The sequence below is a fragment of the Lathyrus oleraceus genome, chromosome 2 (assembly GCF_024323335.1).
Source record: "Lathyrus oleraceus cultivar Zhongwan6 chromosome 2, CAAS_Psat_ZW6_1.0, whole genome shotgun sequence".
NCBI classification, from domain to species: Eukaryota; Viridiplantae; Streptophyta; class Magnoliopsida; order Fabales; family Fabaceae; genus Lathyrus; species Lathyrus oleraceus.
The window spans coordinates 171,077,793-171,094,053 of NC_066580.1; positions in this window are offsets into that span (position 1 = coordinate 171,077,793).

Sequence of the window (16,261 nt, forward strand, 5' to 3'; positions counted from 1 at the left end):
GAGCACAACCAGGGATATTCAACGAACAATCAAGAATTTGATTTCTTCCTCCATGAATAATCAAGAACAACGATGGATCCGCGAGGTATTTCAACACAAAAACGAAACGAGATCGAAATTACGCATGGAATGGAAAAAATTGAAGGAAGAAAAACCTACCGGATTCAACGAAGGATCCAGGTGATGCGTTCGTTGCTTTTCAATTTCTTTCTTATGCCTCCTCTTATGTTATGTCGTTGTTTTTCTCAATTCCGTTGCATGTTGAATCATGTGCGTGTTGTTCATTGATATGAAGGTGATGAATAATCGTGAAATCTTTGTAAAGAGTCTGAAAATTATTGTGTATTAAAGGATGAAGAGTGAAGAACTTATGTTGTAGCTTTTTCCTCCGGTGCAGCAAACACGACCTTCATCGGAATTTTAGGTAGGTCTTCTGAATCCTCTTGTTTCAACTGTTGTGTCTTCTTTTTCTTCTTCTTGTAGCTTCTTCTGAAAACCTTCTCTAAATAGTGAATCCGAGTGAGAGAAAAAAAATCGTGTGTGAGAGAGTGTGAGGTCTGAGAAATCCTGAATCTAAGAAATGGTGAAAATGATGCGTCTTCTTGTGATTGAAGAGCTGATTCATTTATATAGTGAGGTGGAAAATCAGATTTCTGTTAGGAAATGAAATGCAGATTTAATCAAAATTCAACTTCCAGTTAGAAATTAGGAAGTTAGTTAAAGTCAAATTCAATTGAAATTCAAATGAAATGAAAGTGAAATGCCATTGTTAGTTAATTGAGTTGGTTTTGGAAATCGAAATGCAAATGAAATTAGCTAAAATGAAATCAGAGTCAAATTGAAATGTCAATTGAAAACCAGGGATTCTGTTGATCTGTTAATATAAAATGAAATGAAATTGAAATTTGGAAATTCAAAATGCAAGTTCTGCAAATGAAATTTGTATTAAATGAAATTTGTTTTCAGTTAGAGTGAGGTGAATGAAAGGTCATGTTTTCATTTTGAACTTGTTAGAAGGTTTTGCAGGTGTATGTTATGAGTAGCTAGTTGGTTCTGAGTTAGTTTGTCATGTGATTGAATTGAGTTTGCTGGTTAATCTGTATGGACTGAGTTGCTTGGTTTATTCATCTGTGCTGAAATGGATCTCTCTTGCTTCAATTCGTTCTTGATCTTGCTTATGAAGCTTGCATAAGTAGATTACGAATGGTGCAAAGCTTTGGATCCTGGAGTTCTTGAATCTCCAAACAGTGAGATTCAAACTCAAATTTTAAGTGAAATTTGTCAGGTTTTCCTTTGAATTATGAGGGTTTCAATGGTTGGATGCAAAGTTGGCGCCCAAGGTCCTTCAAATTGATGCAATGGACCTCTACTTATAGCAAAAGGTAAGTGATATTTGCACACTTGAAAATGCTTCCAAATTTGGCAATGTGAAGTGTACGCTTGCATGGGCATGTTATGAAGCAACTCAATTAGGTCCAAATGCAAATGAAATGAAGTCTGAATGAAGATTGGATTGCAAGGCAAAGATGTTTTGATGTTTGAAGCATGATTCTTGCCAACTGATACAACCCTGTTCAAGCCATGCGCATACCCCTCAAACTTTGTCCAAAATGAATGACTTTGGACTCTTTGGAAAGTTTAGGTCAAGAGGAATAACTCTTATGTTTAACACTTTTCCATTTAGAACTTGTATCATGATGAATTTTGAGGTGGAAGTTTGGAAATTTCAACATGCCAAAATATTTTCTAAGTGTCAAGCCATATGTTCCATTATTCCACCTTGGTTAACTTTTTATGTGATCTTCAAATGAGAAATGTGTATTCAGAAAAGTTGCAGCTCTTTCAAAAACCTTCAAAATAGTCATAAATTTGATATCATTTGGATTTGGGATGAATGAGTTATACATTTTTGAAGTTGAGGAAAATCATTTGTTCAATGGTATTGGTCCAAAATGACCTATAATGTATCCTCATATCCCATGCTCATAAAATTTGAATTAGCTCTCACTCCAAACATAAAGGTTGTAGTAGACACCTTGAATTTAATTGTACAACTTGGAAATATTTCATCTCATAAAAATTGAGCAAGTTATGACCTTGCGAAGTTGACTTTAAAATTAGGGTTTAGACAAAATGACTTATATTGCTTTAACATAGAAAATGCATTTCCAAGCAAAAATAGATCAAGACCTCAACATGAGAGTTGTTTGGAATGTCTTTTAGAGTAACTTTGATCTTGGAATAATTTTTATATGATGAAAATTGTAGGAGATAGGGTCTAGGGGGACCTAGTTTTGCTCAGATGAATTCATCTGACCAACCACCACCAACCAACTTGCTAACTTGTAATTCTCTTGACTTTTTACGCTCATGGTAGATCATATATGCATAAGATGATGAAATTTGAAATCTCCCTTGAGATATTTGATCAATTGGTGAAGAAACTTGATGAAGAAGTTACTCAAGATACCTAGAGGAACTAGGGTTTCCAAGGCAAACCAACTCCAAACTCTTGATAAAATCTTGATCAAAATAACATGTAGAGATCATGGGGACTCATATATGATGCTTAGAGACATTGTGGAGCATTCCTTGGTTGAACTCTTAGAAATTAGGGTCTTAAACCCTAGATGTGAACTTGATAGATAAATGATGATCATACCCTACCTACAAAAGAGTTAGGCAAGTGCAAAGACATATTTTTGATATTTGGTTAGTAAAATGGTGATATACAAGTATGATACAATCACATAGTGCTTGATGATCTCTCCCAATGAAAGAGGGGTAAGGAGGATGCCAAGGCGTGATCCCAATGCTAATGCATATGATGAGATTGCATGAGGGGTCTTAGGGTCAAAAATGAGATCTTACAACCACCTACTCGAAGATCTTTGGAGAAAAAGAGAGACCCTTGGTAAACTCTAAGAGCCTAGATCATAATCTCTTTTCTCAACTCATCCAACTGAAAATCAAGATTACCAAATACTTTTATGTTTCATACTTTCAAAACACACTTAAGAAACTTTAACTTCTCTTTAAGAACAAATGATCCACCATTATTCCCTATAGCATGGATGAAACTAAAATCACAAAACTCATTACCCTAAAGAAAATAATGACAAAGGTAATTTATCATGTTTGAAAAGTGCAGGGGTGTGAGATAAAATTCCCTAGAACAACATGCATAACAAAAGTGCATAATCATGTGAGTCTAAGAGCACCTCCATTGAGAGGTTTTTGACCAATTTTTCAAAGAACGAGCCAATATAATTGTTAAATTACCGTTGGAGTTGGCCGGATGAAAATACGATATCATGTTGAAGCTGGTTATTAGCATTTGCTTTAATAATAAACACTTACTTCATTATTTAATTATTTACAATATTCTATTCAACTTTTATCTCAAAAAATATCAATTATTTTAAAAAATTATACGTAGACTTTTTATAATATTTTTTTTAATTTTGTCTTATGACTACATGGAATTAATGTTAATTTTTATCATTTTTATATAAAAAAAACTAAATTTAACTATTTTTTATTTCATGTTAATTGTAATTAAAAATATTTAAACTAATGTTTTTAAGTTATGATAAAATCAATATTAACCTTAGAAAAAACTATGAGTAGAAAAAGGGGACCAACTGTATTCCTAGTATGCGGCAAGGAAAGCAACCGGATGACAGTTCAGAGTATTCATTGTCCTTTCCAAGTTACTCTTTACTTTACACACTGCAGAAACCTTGACAAAGACATCTAGTTTAACTTCTCTTCTCCTATCACTTTTGTCTTCCTCCACCTCCCAACAATTCTTCATATCTCCCCTCCTAAAGCATACAACACTATCAACTCCCACCCACTAATCATGAGGGTCAATATTTTCCGGAAAATATAAATATATATATACTTTTTTTGTTAGTAATCATTTTAGTTATAGCTAGAGGCTTGAAATTATATTTACAATTTTGACAATTTCGAAATACGTTTGGAGCATTATTTTGCTTCATGTGTATCAAAATTTGAATATGGAGTTAAAGTAAAATGATGTTATGTATGTTAAATAGTTTAACATAATTTATTTTGGAATAAGGTGTATCTTTTTTTGGTCTTAAATACACTTTTAATTTCCATATTTTAATATTTTTTTAACTTTTATCTCACTTTTACTTCAATTTTTTATCTCTGAAGTTTACCTCATTTAAAATTTAATTGATCTCTTTCAGTTTTGTAATATTAATAATTAAAAATATATATTTTCAATAAATTGGTAATATTGATTAAGATAATTTATTTATTAATTTTTTTAGTTAATAAATTAATTATTTTATTCAGTTTTGTATATATGATATTAATAATTAAAAATATATTTTTAATAAATTGATAATATTGACTAGGATAATTTATTTATTAAATTTTTTTAGTTAATAAATTAATTATTTTATTCAGTTTTGTATATATGACATTAATAATTAAAAATATATATTTTTAATAAATTGGTAATATTGACTAGGATAATCATTTATTAAATTTTTTTTTAGTTAAGAAATTAATTATTTTATTTAAAAAATATTTTTATAAATTTTTTAAAGAATTAATAATTTAATTGATTTTAAGAAATTAATAATTAAAATATTTTGTTAATGCAATGTGTGTTTTTAGGCACATCCTATGACAACAAACTTTTTATGGTCATTTTGTGTCTTTGTGACAGATTTCAACTATACTCATCACTTCATGCCAAGAGGGTACTTTTTATGGTTTTGATTTAATCATGTTAATTTTTGTGAATAAAATCCTTTTAAATTTTTTTATTTATTTATCTCTCATTGTGTTTCATTTGATCATGCCAAGAGGGTACTTTTTATGATTTTGATTTAATCATGTTAATTTTTGTGAATAAAATCCTTTTAAAATATTTTATTTATTTATCTCTCATTGTGTTTCATTTGATTACCACATATAAGTAAATCACGGAAGCAATATATTGAAGAGGATGAGGACAAATGAATGTGAATATTTTTGGCAATGTAGGTGAATATTAATATGTTGAATATTGATTTTTTTTGGGCAAAGTGCAACTTATAGGAGATGAACTTACTATATGTCTTATTTCTTATCTTTCTTGTTTAATCAAAATCTAATTTTTTTGTAGAGACTCAGAATGCGCACAAAACTTTGAGGAGAGCAACACAACTCAATATTAGTACTTTACAAATGGTAATCTCAGATGTTGAAGGGAAAAAATCATTTAAAAAAAAACTTTTATAATAAAATAAAGAATATATTAATCTAATTTAAAGGAAGACCGAGATGTTCTCTTCCCAAAAAAAAATTTAATGACTTATCTTGAGAATTATATTAGAAACAATCTCTTTAAAAAAGAAAAATAATTAATGTGGATGATTCTTTCTAAAATTGGAACAGAAGCTCACGGGTTAAAGTAGTCATAATCTAAATTTACAATTATTTTTTGTGACATTTTCCATAAACTAAAAATATACATTCAACTTTATTTAAAAAAAAACACATTTGGGGGAATTACTCTAAAGTTTAATTTTCAAATCCATATATGAGTAATTAAATTTGAACAATTTGATAGCAACAATGTCAACGAGATTTACATTTGCTAGCAACAATGTCAAAAATATCAACGGGATTTCATTTGTTAACAACAATGTAATTTATATTCCAGAAGGCTACACTTTTTACACTTATGTAAAAATATATAAAAAATGGGTTTGTGGTGAATTTTAAAGAGAAGTCGAAAACAAGTTATAGCGAGAATTACCTTAATGGCCTTCTAGGTGAGTTACAATTGTGGCATAACAAAAAAAGCAATGTATAACAAAAACATTAATAAAATAATAAGGAAATCATAGTTGGTGCTAGTAAGAAAACATGTAATGTATCTATAATATAACATGTATTGCTTGAAAATAAAAATGTATCCATGTATTATATTTGATCTTAAGTGACTAACTAACTTAATAAAGTGCTAATTAGCCTAACCAATTCAATAACTAAACATTAACGTTCTAATAAAATATCTCTTTTAAGAGACTTTAAAATGTATATTTTTTTACCAGATACTGAAATTGCTCACGACTGATCGCCTCTAATTGTAGGAGGTTCACGTCGCCCGTTGTTTATGGGCGGAAGCTGATCTTCTTTGTACAAATGATAGATTTGAATGGAGAGGAAAATAAGCACGATCAGAATACATGCTCCAACCACAACCTCAAGAGATATAAGAATAATCATTATGATTGAAAACCGAGAGGCAGCAACAAGTAGAGTAAACGACGGAGAAGCTTGTGGTGCTAGTGGGGAAAGAGGTGGGGGCGGAGGACTGAATTCCATTATAACTAACAGATTTGGAGGGGAAAGTGGATTCTTGTGAGCATTTGGAGACGGAGGGAAAGGTGCACCCTTGTCTGCTACAACCATTATGCCCATGATTGGAAATGCAAGAACAAAATTAAAAGGGAGTGAAATGAGAAATGCATGGAAGAGAGATATATTTTGAAAAGCCATTAAAAGGTAAAGACAAATGGAAAGCAAAAATATCCCTTTCTACTATCACTTGTGTTGTTCTTCTTATAATCCTGTGCAAGAAGCATATTAATATATCAATAGTACTACTATCAATAAACTAAAGTCTAACTTAGCATGTGCAAGAAGCATATTAAAATAGCAACCTAGTAAAGATAAAAAAAATTGACTACCAAAAGTACATAATTTTAAGTTTTAAGTTTGGAATTACAAAAAATATAAATCATATTACTAGTTTATATGAGTCCCGGAGTTATAATTTAATACCCCAGCATTAATGAAAATTATTACTATATGTGTAAACAATTTTTTTCTCTTAATTATTCTTATTACTCTCTAAACGTGGCATAAATAAAATGTATATGGAATTCCAAGTTTGAATTTGTCATAAGTCTCAAATTCTAAATTATTTTTGTAAAAAAATTGTCCTAAATTGTATCACTTTACCATTCTAATACAACATTTAATAATTTTTTCCTTGATAACTAATAAAGTTCAATATTGTAAACCAAACATAATTTTTTCTCCTCGTACAAAATTAATTAATTTCTTAATTCTTGTAAATGTCCAAAATATTTTATAACCTGAAACGGAAGAGGAAGTGATTTTTTTTTCTTTTGCAAATGTTAAATTAATTATGTGTTGATTGTTATGCCTTTAACAAAATAAAATTAAATGTTTTTTCAATAATAAATTTTATATAAAATAATTATAATTCTTTTTAAAAAAATTATATTAATTCAAAATATTCTTTGATGCAAACATACTGAAATAAACAATAATAAATCACCTAGAATTACCATCATCAAGTAGCATTAGGATAAAACCATTTAGAAAGTAAAATAATAAAATAAATCAAAGCATTATCAAGTGCTTGTAAGAGGATATGTGCTTAAAAATAGAAAGCAACAAAATATAATTAGAGTTAAAAAAATGGATTAACAATAAACAAAATTACTTTTTGATTTTGAACTTAAGAATTTTTTTTTTTTTGAAAATTAGATTTAAATAACTTTGCCAACTTCAAAGGAGAATGATCTATTAGTAAGAAATAAGAGTCCAAAATATTGATGTTGGACTAGCGCCTAAACAGGTTCTTAGGGCGCCAAAAGTTGGTATAGGTTGTCCGAAATGCATGACAAGTCGTCTTACTGAGCTTGGGCCTACCCGCCTGAGCCGAGCTATGTTTCCCTCCTAATTCAACTGATGAGGCATGTTGTTGGGAGAGAATGCATATGTGATAAGGTCTACTAAGAGAGGCTGAATAGACTATTCCCTTTAAAAAAACCAAGTTTTTGAAAAAGTTATTTTTACAAAATTAGAGTTAGAGTGTGGATGGAAAAGATTATGATCGGAAGAAAAACATGATAAATGGATTTGATATCATATGTTTCATGATTATCATAATGACAACTGTTCAAACAAAATCATTAACTCAAGTACATTTGAAGTTGCTTTAACAAGCAATTTAAATCCAAAAACTTAAGTTCAATAAAAACTTAATTCAAGAGATGAATATTTATCAAATGTAAATGCATCACATACCTACTCTTATATGATAGAACACTATAAACAAGATCTAGTTCTATATGAAATTTTAATTATGAATTATACTTACATACATAATACAATGTGTTCCGTTCGGGAACTAGAAATGGATGCAATTGAAGAATTGACGATTTTAAACAACGACTTTGTTCTCCTTTTTGGTAGCACGAAGCGAATTTGCACGGTTAGCACTCCAACTGCAAAGTTAGTTTAAGATTCAAGTTGAGTATAATAAAGGTGGAAATTATAAATTTTCTCTTGCTCTTAGCATGTGACTTATAAGTATACTGGATTTGAGATAGATTGGGTCATGGTCATTTGGGCCTTTGGCCAATCCAGAATAGTTGCCCCTAAGGCTTTACTGAGCACTGAAGAAGCTGAGGGAAACCTTAAGTACCTTTGACCGTCCTCCATGACGTGTTTCGATATGGAATTAAACTAAAACACTTTGGGTAATTTTTGAAAAATTAATAAGGAACATTCGAAGTTAATGTGGTTCCATCATTGAAATGCTTTGCCGCCCTTTCCTGACACGTGTAGTGACGTGACTAGCTAGGGTATGACACAATTTACAAATTACTTGAGTACACTCTAGTTTGTGTGTATCTATGAATGGAAATCTAGTCGTTAATCTTATGATTTCTTTCTATAGTTGGTATTTGTCCTTCAGTTTTTGTTGCTTATAAATAGGGTGAGTCGGGTATTTGGAAGCTTTCACAATATTTAGCATTCAAACTAACAATTATTTTTCAAAAAACATCCTCATTCCTTCTTCTTTGAGAGTATCATTGAAAGCGATTTAATGATTCTCTTAAAGCTTTCTCCTTCTTCCATTACTCTAGCTTAGCTAATCTCCCAAAATTAGGTACCATTTTAACTCAAGCTTTACCTTTAACATTTCCTATTTTCTAGTCAGGATGAGCGATGAAACGACGGACCTTGAGAGTGGTTATGAAGTTGAAACTTCATTTTCTTCTACAATGAGAACTATAATTTTATATTTGGTAAGCCATATGCTAGGACGCTCTTGCCCGGCAGATGGGTCGCCTAGATGGAATATATGGGAATCACACGGGAGGGTCCATAGACGTGGGAGCCACGCAAGAGAAATTCCTCGTTGGCTCCAAAAAGATAGGAAATTAATAAACCTTCCTAGTAAGTCGGGAGCGGTTAATGCCATATCCAGCGGGAAAAAACCTAGGCCTCGAGAATCCCTATAAATACATTATCTCTCAAGGGGATAAAGGATTGATTCTCAAGACATACACATTTAACACTACTCAGGGAGAATTACGCCCTTAGTAGCTCTGACACCGTCAATCTAACTTCCCTCCTACAACCCAGACGCGTCGTCCACCCACAGGGCCTCTCACCTCACGTGATTTGGTCCCTTACATAGTCTCAAAAACCACCGTACTAGGCTACTCTCTGCCGTGAGTCAGCCCTCACCCCCAAATTCTTAATATACCTACTAGGGAATGTGAGTCTCCCTCACCTTGTATGAGGAAAACGGTCACCATGTATTTTTTGGACAGTACAATGGTTGTTAGACGATATAGAAGGCGGGGGGGGGGGGGGGGGGGGGGGGGGGGGGGGGGGGGGGGGGATAGATTCTAAGTTAAAAACTTTATAAAAATTTGTCCCGGATCGAATCGTCTAACCGAACTACTATCAAAAAGCTCGGATATGCGTAAGTTCAATCAAAGTGTGATAATGAGCACAAATTAGATAAAAATAATTTCAACCACAACAAATTGAATATTATGCTAAAAGTAGAGAGTATTCCCAATGATAAAACATAAAAAATATGTTTGAGACAAATTATCGAATAACTTGTGTGCAATCAATTTCGTTTAGAATTTTGTATGATTTTGTTGATCTTCAAATCCAACCACAATCTAATAGATTGTGATCAACTCAACAAAACCTTTTTCAAATGGTTTTCGAACGACCAAACGTCTTGATCACACAATCGATGAATTCAAAAATTTACAAATGAAATGTAAACGAGATAGAGAAAGAATACATAAGAATTTGTTTAGGTAATTCCCCAATCGGCCTCGCTATGGGTACATTTTTCCTCTATTCAAACTTAAATTAAGATATTGAAATTAACCTTAATTTGTAAAAGTAGTACACAAGAGAAATGAATGCATGGAAGAAGAGGCATATATTTTGAAAAGCCATTGAGAGGTAAAGACAAGTGGAAAGCAAAAATATATCTTTCTAAAATTAGTTATTAAACTCTGTAAAGTATTAAGTTGTGTTGCTTTTCTTAGAGTCTTGTGCGTGTTCTAAGTCCTATCTTCAACCACCAATACTACTATCAATAATTGAAGTCGGACTTAGCATGTGCAAGAAGCACATTAAAATAACAACCTAGTTATGATAAAAGTGATAAAAATATTCGACTAACAAAAAAAACACAATATATTATATATTATATATTATATTATATATATATATATATTATATATATATATATATATATATATATATATATATATATATATATATATATATATATATATATATTATAATATATATATATATATATATATATATATATTTTTAATTTTCTTAATTATTTGACTTGATAATTAATAAAGTTCAATATTGTAAATCAAAGATAATTTTTTCCCTCATACAAAATTAATTTATTTCTTAATTTTTGTAAATGTCTAAAATATCTTATAACTTGAAACGAAAGAGGGTGTAATATTTTTTTCTTTTGTAAATGTTAAATTAATTATGTGTTGATTGTTATGCCTTTAACAAAATAACCTTAAATGTTTTCTTCAACAATAAAATTTATATAAAAGAATTATAATTCTTTTAAAAAATTATATTAATTCAAAAATTCTTTGATGCAAAAATATTGAGATAAAAAAAATGATAAATCACCTAGAATTACAATCATAAAGTAACACTAGGATAAAATCATTTAGAAAGTAAAATAATAAAACATATCAGCGCATTATCAAGTGCTTGCAAGAGGATGCATGCTTAAAAGTAGAAAGCAACAAAATATAATTAGATTAAAAAAATGGATTAACTAGAAATTAACAATCACAATAAAAAAAATACTTTTTGATTTTGAACTTAAGAGATTCTTTTTTATTTAAAAATTAGATTGAAATAACTTTGCCAAGTTCAAAGGAGGATGATCTATTAGTAAGTGATAAGAGTCCAAAACATTGATATTGAACTAGCGCCCGACAGGTTATTAGGGCGCCCAAAGTTGGTATTGGTTGCCTGAAGCGTATGATAAGTCGTCTTACTGAGCTTGGGCCTACCCTCCTGAACTGAACCATGCTTTCCTCCTAATTCAACTGATGAGGCTCGTTGTTGCACTACGCCAAATAAGAGAAAAGAGGGCGCTTTTTTTGGCCTATAACAGCGCTTTAAAGCGCCATCTAATCTGGCGCTGGCATAGGTAAAGACAACGCTTTTTTTCCTGGTGAAAGCGCTCTCTAAAGTGGCTCTTTAAGCCCTTTAAGGGCCACTTTAGAGGGCGCTTTTTAAAGAAAGCGACCTCTAAAGTGGAAACTTTTAAGGGTTTAGAGGGCGCTTTTACTGGAAAGCGCACTCTTAAGTGGAAATTTAAAGGGTTTAGAGGGCGCTTATTTTGGAAAGCGCCCTCTAAAGTGGGTGGTTATTTAAACTTTTTTTTTAAAAAGCGCTATATTTATTTATTTATTTTAGACAACCTGTATATTGAAGCAGTACACCTAAAACTGTATAATTTGAAGCCCTCTTTCACACATTGCATTCAACAAGCCTTATATACAACAATCCATACATATACAACAATCCACTGATATATAATCGTTTAACTTCTAAAGATTCTAAATACACAACCAATTCATAACTTAAAAAGAAATAAAACTAAGTAGCAAAAGCATCTCTGAGATGTATGTTTTTTTTGCTAGCCGCAGTCTTCTTAGCAACAACCTCTTTTTGTTCAATATCAATAGCATGAACCTAAAATATCATAAAATTAGTTAGGTGAAGTATAAGATCAAGAATTAACATTTTCTATGCATAAATATCATATAATTGTGTTTATACCTTTTTTTTGATGCAACTGACTCGATTTGCTGTAATAATAGCCATTTTACCTGTAATAAAGAAAACAATTAAAATCATTTGACCTGTACCTTTTTCACTAAGTTCTCTTTCTTTTCTTGGTTGGAATATGTTCTACATGTCTCTTAACAACACGGACGATTGGATTGATCCAAATACCCTCATTATGATCATTTCTAATATATGAATCATTTGATATAATATTCTCATCTTGATCATTTCTGGTAAACGATTCAATCTCAACATTAATATCACCTTGATCTCCAGTGTTTTCATCAAGTACTTTGTTGGAAAAATGAACTATAGACCATTTCGTACTTTTCGGATCATTGACATAGAACACTTGTCTAGCTTGAGAGGCTAGAATAAAAGACTCATCTTTGTATCCCACCCTATTAAGATCCACTTGCAAAAATCCTGACTTATCCATTCGAATGCCGTTATTATTTTTAACCCACTTGCAACCAAATATAGGAATCTGAAACTTCTCATAATCAAACACCCAAATGCGCTCGATAACACCAAAATACGACAGATTTGCAAATTTGGGGTTTAAGTCCTTCACACTTGATATGTGCATTGCTTCAGCTACCACGATGACACCACTATTCTGCATAGTACTTTTATCATCTTGTTCTTTGGTATAAAATGTGTATCCATTAATCGCGTATGCGCTATAAGAAAAAACATGGAAACTTGGACCATATGCTAAGCATCTCAACCTTTCTGTTATTGAAGCGGGATCTGAATAATACTTTGAATAAATATGATCCTTAAACCAAGGTATAAAACATCGATTGTGCTCTCGTACTATCCAATTTTCATTTCTATTGGGATTTAAACCTCGGAGAACATCCTTGTGAATTTCAACATACGGCTCAACCTCATTCTCATTGTGCAGAACATACAAATGCACTTGATCCCGTTCGACCCTTGATACTGCCACGATTTTATTTCCAATTAGATTTTTTCCTTCTTTCTTTTCGACAAGCTGAGACTTAGGGAGTCCGATTGACTGAACATTAGACAAATATTCAGTACAAAACTCAATCGCTTCTTCAACAATGTATCTTTCAACCATACAACCTTCTGGTCGACTTCGGTTCTTCACGTACCCTTTTAATATTTTCATATAACGTTCAACAGGGTACATCCATCTCATATAAGCTGGTCCACACAATTGTGTCTCTTTCACAAGATGAACAACTAGATGTACCATTATGTCAAAAAATGATGGAGGAAAAAACATTTCAAGCTCACACAAAGTAATAACGATTTCTTTTTGCAACATTGGTAAGATCGCAGGATCGATCACCTTACTGCAAATTGACTTGAAGAAAGAACACAACTTAGTTATAGAGCTTCTTACTTTTTCTGGAAGAATAAAACGTATACCTATTGGGAGAAAATGTTCCATTATAACATGGCAATCATGGGTCTTTAAACTCTTTAACTTGAGGTCTTTCATAGACACAAGTCTTCTAATATCTGAAGAGTACCCTTCTGGAACTTTAACTTCACTTAGAAACTTACACAATGTTTTTTTCTCCTTTCTAGATAGAGTATAAGCAGCAGGCGGTAGATATGTTCTTTTTCCTTTCTTCAAGGGTCCTAATTCAGTTCGTATTCCCATCGCTATATGTAGCGGTGTATTCGTCGCTATATGATTTATTGATTAAACCATAAGCAAAGTATACAATGAATCGAGTCGCCACCGCACTTTTATTTATCCTAAGGACTGGTTAAAAAGCGAACAAAAACCTAAGAAGTTTTACACGTAGAAAACCAATAAAAGATCAGAGAGCCTGGGTAAGGGGTAAATTACGCAATGGGAAGGTGTTAGGCACCCATCACGTCCTAGGTACTCCTAGGGAGCCCTTTTCACACTTGTTGTATAAAAAATGTTTATTTGTTTTTGACATATTGTGCAAACATGAATGGGATGATGAGAAAAGAATGTACAAGTTAGTTATTTTTGTGTTTGAACGGATGAACCCGTTGCCTACGTACCTTCCATCAAAGGTAAGGATCAAAACGCCGTAGTTCGGCTAAAAGATTTCCAAAAATTTGTGAGTTCATTTTAAAACACAAGCATTAAGGCTTTTCATTACCAATGGGAGAAAACTCAACCAACATCAACAATCCACCATGCGAGGACGGCTTCAACATACTAGTGAGGGGTTAACCCTATAATAAGTATGGAAGACTTACAATCAACTCACTAAGGATAAGGTAAGATTTACATCAACCGCTATGGTAATTGAAACCTATGGCTAATGTATGAAAACATATTAAAATGGACAAAGCCAAAACAATTGAATGGGTGAAGTTAATTGATTATGATTATTCATAAAATATGGTCAAGGTTATGATTAAGATTGATTCAAAGAAGTGTTATGAAATGTGAAGTTTGAAAAGTCAACGACTTAGGGTCCAGGTTTCTAATTTGAAAAGAGGTGATAATGTTTGCACAACAAGTCAAAGTTTTTTGAATGCAAAGTGTGAAAAGGTTTAGGACAATGAGGGTATGGATGGTGGAATGTAAAACTTCTTAGAAAGGTTCACCTCTTGAAATCATATAGAAGATGATTCAAGTGTGTCCTTAGGAATAGGCAACAAAGCAAGTAAGCAAAATAAAAGCAAGGTGATACCGGATGCCATCAATGGACTTATACCAATCTCACAAACAAAAGCGGATACCGGATACCAATAAATGGATTTACACCAATCTCCTAAGGTAAAACAATGATACCGGATGCCATCAATGGACTTATACCAATCTCACAAAGCAAAATCGGATATCGGATACCAATAAATGGATTTACACCAATCTCCTAAGGTAAAACAAAACTTGGATGTCAGATGCCAATCTATCTGGACTTATACCAACCTCCAAAGGAGGATCATAGGAATACAAATTCCAACAACATGGACTTATAATTGCATCCTCACATACAACAAACAGACAAGCAATGAGCAATGGACATGAGTAGCCAAATGAAATGGCCTTACACTTTATCCCTTCCAAATCATGGGAACAATGGCCAAAGAATATGGTCTTACAATTGTCCTCAATGGGTAAACTCAAACAAACCACAAGGATATGCAATGATGATCATGCAATAATAAACAATCAATGATGATAAGTGCACAAAGGCAAGCAAGCAAACATGTATAAATGCAACAAGCAATCAATCAAACATTTAGCACACTCTATAACCAAACAATTAGGCTCAATCAAAGGGTTAGACTTAAAAGTCAACTGGAGTAGGGTAAATGGCGCTCTTAACCTTGACATTGAGAGCCAAGGTGAAGCAGATGAAAGGATATGAGGGGTGTGCCTCATCACTCTTATCCCTGGTCAGGGAGAGCATTGAATATCAGAAGGTGTGGGAGTTCAGAAAGATGGAACTCTCTCCACAAGTTAGACTCGATAGATCTTGGGCTTTTACTCACTATGCATCAACACATGTGGTGTGAGCAAGGTGAGTGACTCACAGAATAGTAGGAGATAGGCTACATATCTCTTTTGTCTACCAATTGCCTCATATGAGGTCTTTTCCTGCTTGGGGACAAAGTTAAACAATCACAAACATCGCCTCTTAAGGAGGACTTCAGACAGGTGCCTAGCTAAATAACAAGCCAGGTCTTCCAGACTACATGGAGACAAAAGAGTCTACCTCAATGCTTAAGCAAAGCAAAGCAATAGCTAGTTCTCAAAAGAACTAAAGCGACTATAGTACCTGAAATCAATCAAATATAATCAGTATACCAATCACAAAGTCAAAACAGACAAGTTATGAACCAACAGTCAACACAATCAATCACATGTGCAAAGCACAAACTCAAAGCAAATGAGTTAGCATCCTACAAAACAAACCAAGTTAGTTTATGATAACCAAATAAACCAAAATCAATCAACTTGAATTAATCTCCTTAAAGCAATTGCTCCTTAACCTGAAAAACTGTAAGAACAAAAATTGTTCTACAACAGATTCCTTGATTTTGATGATAACAAAGGATGAAACCAAAAATGGCACCCTAACGAAAAGTTTCTAAGTGTGCAGGGTTC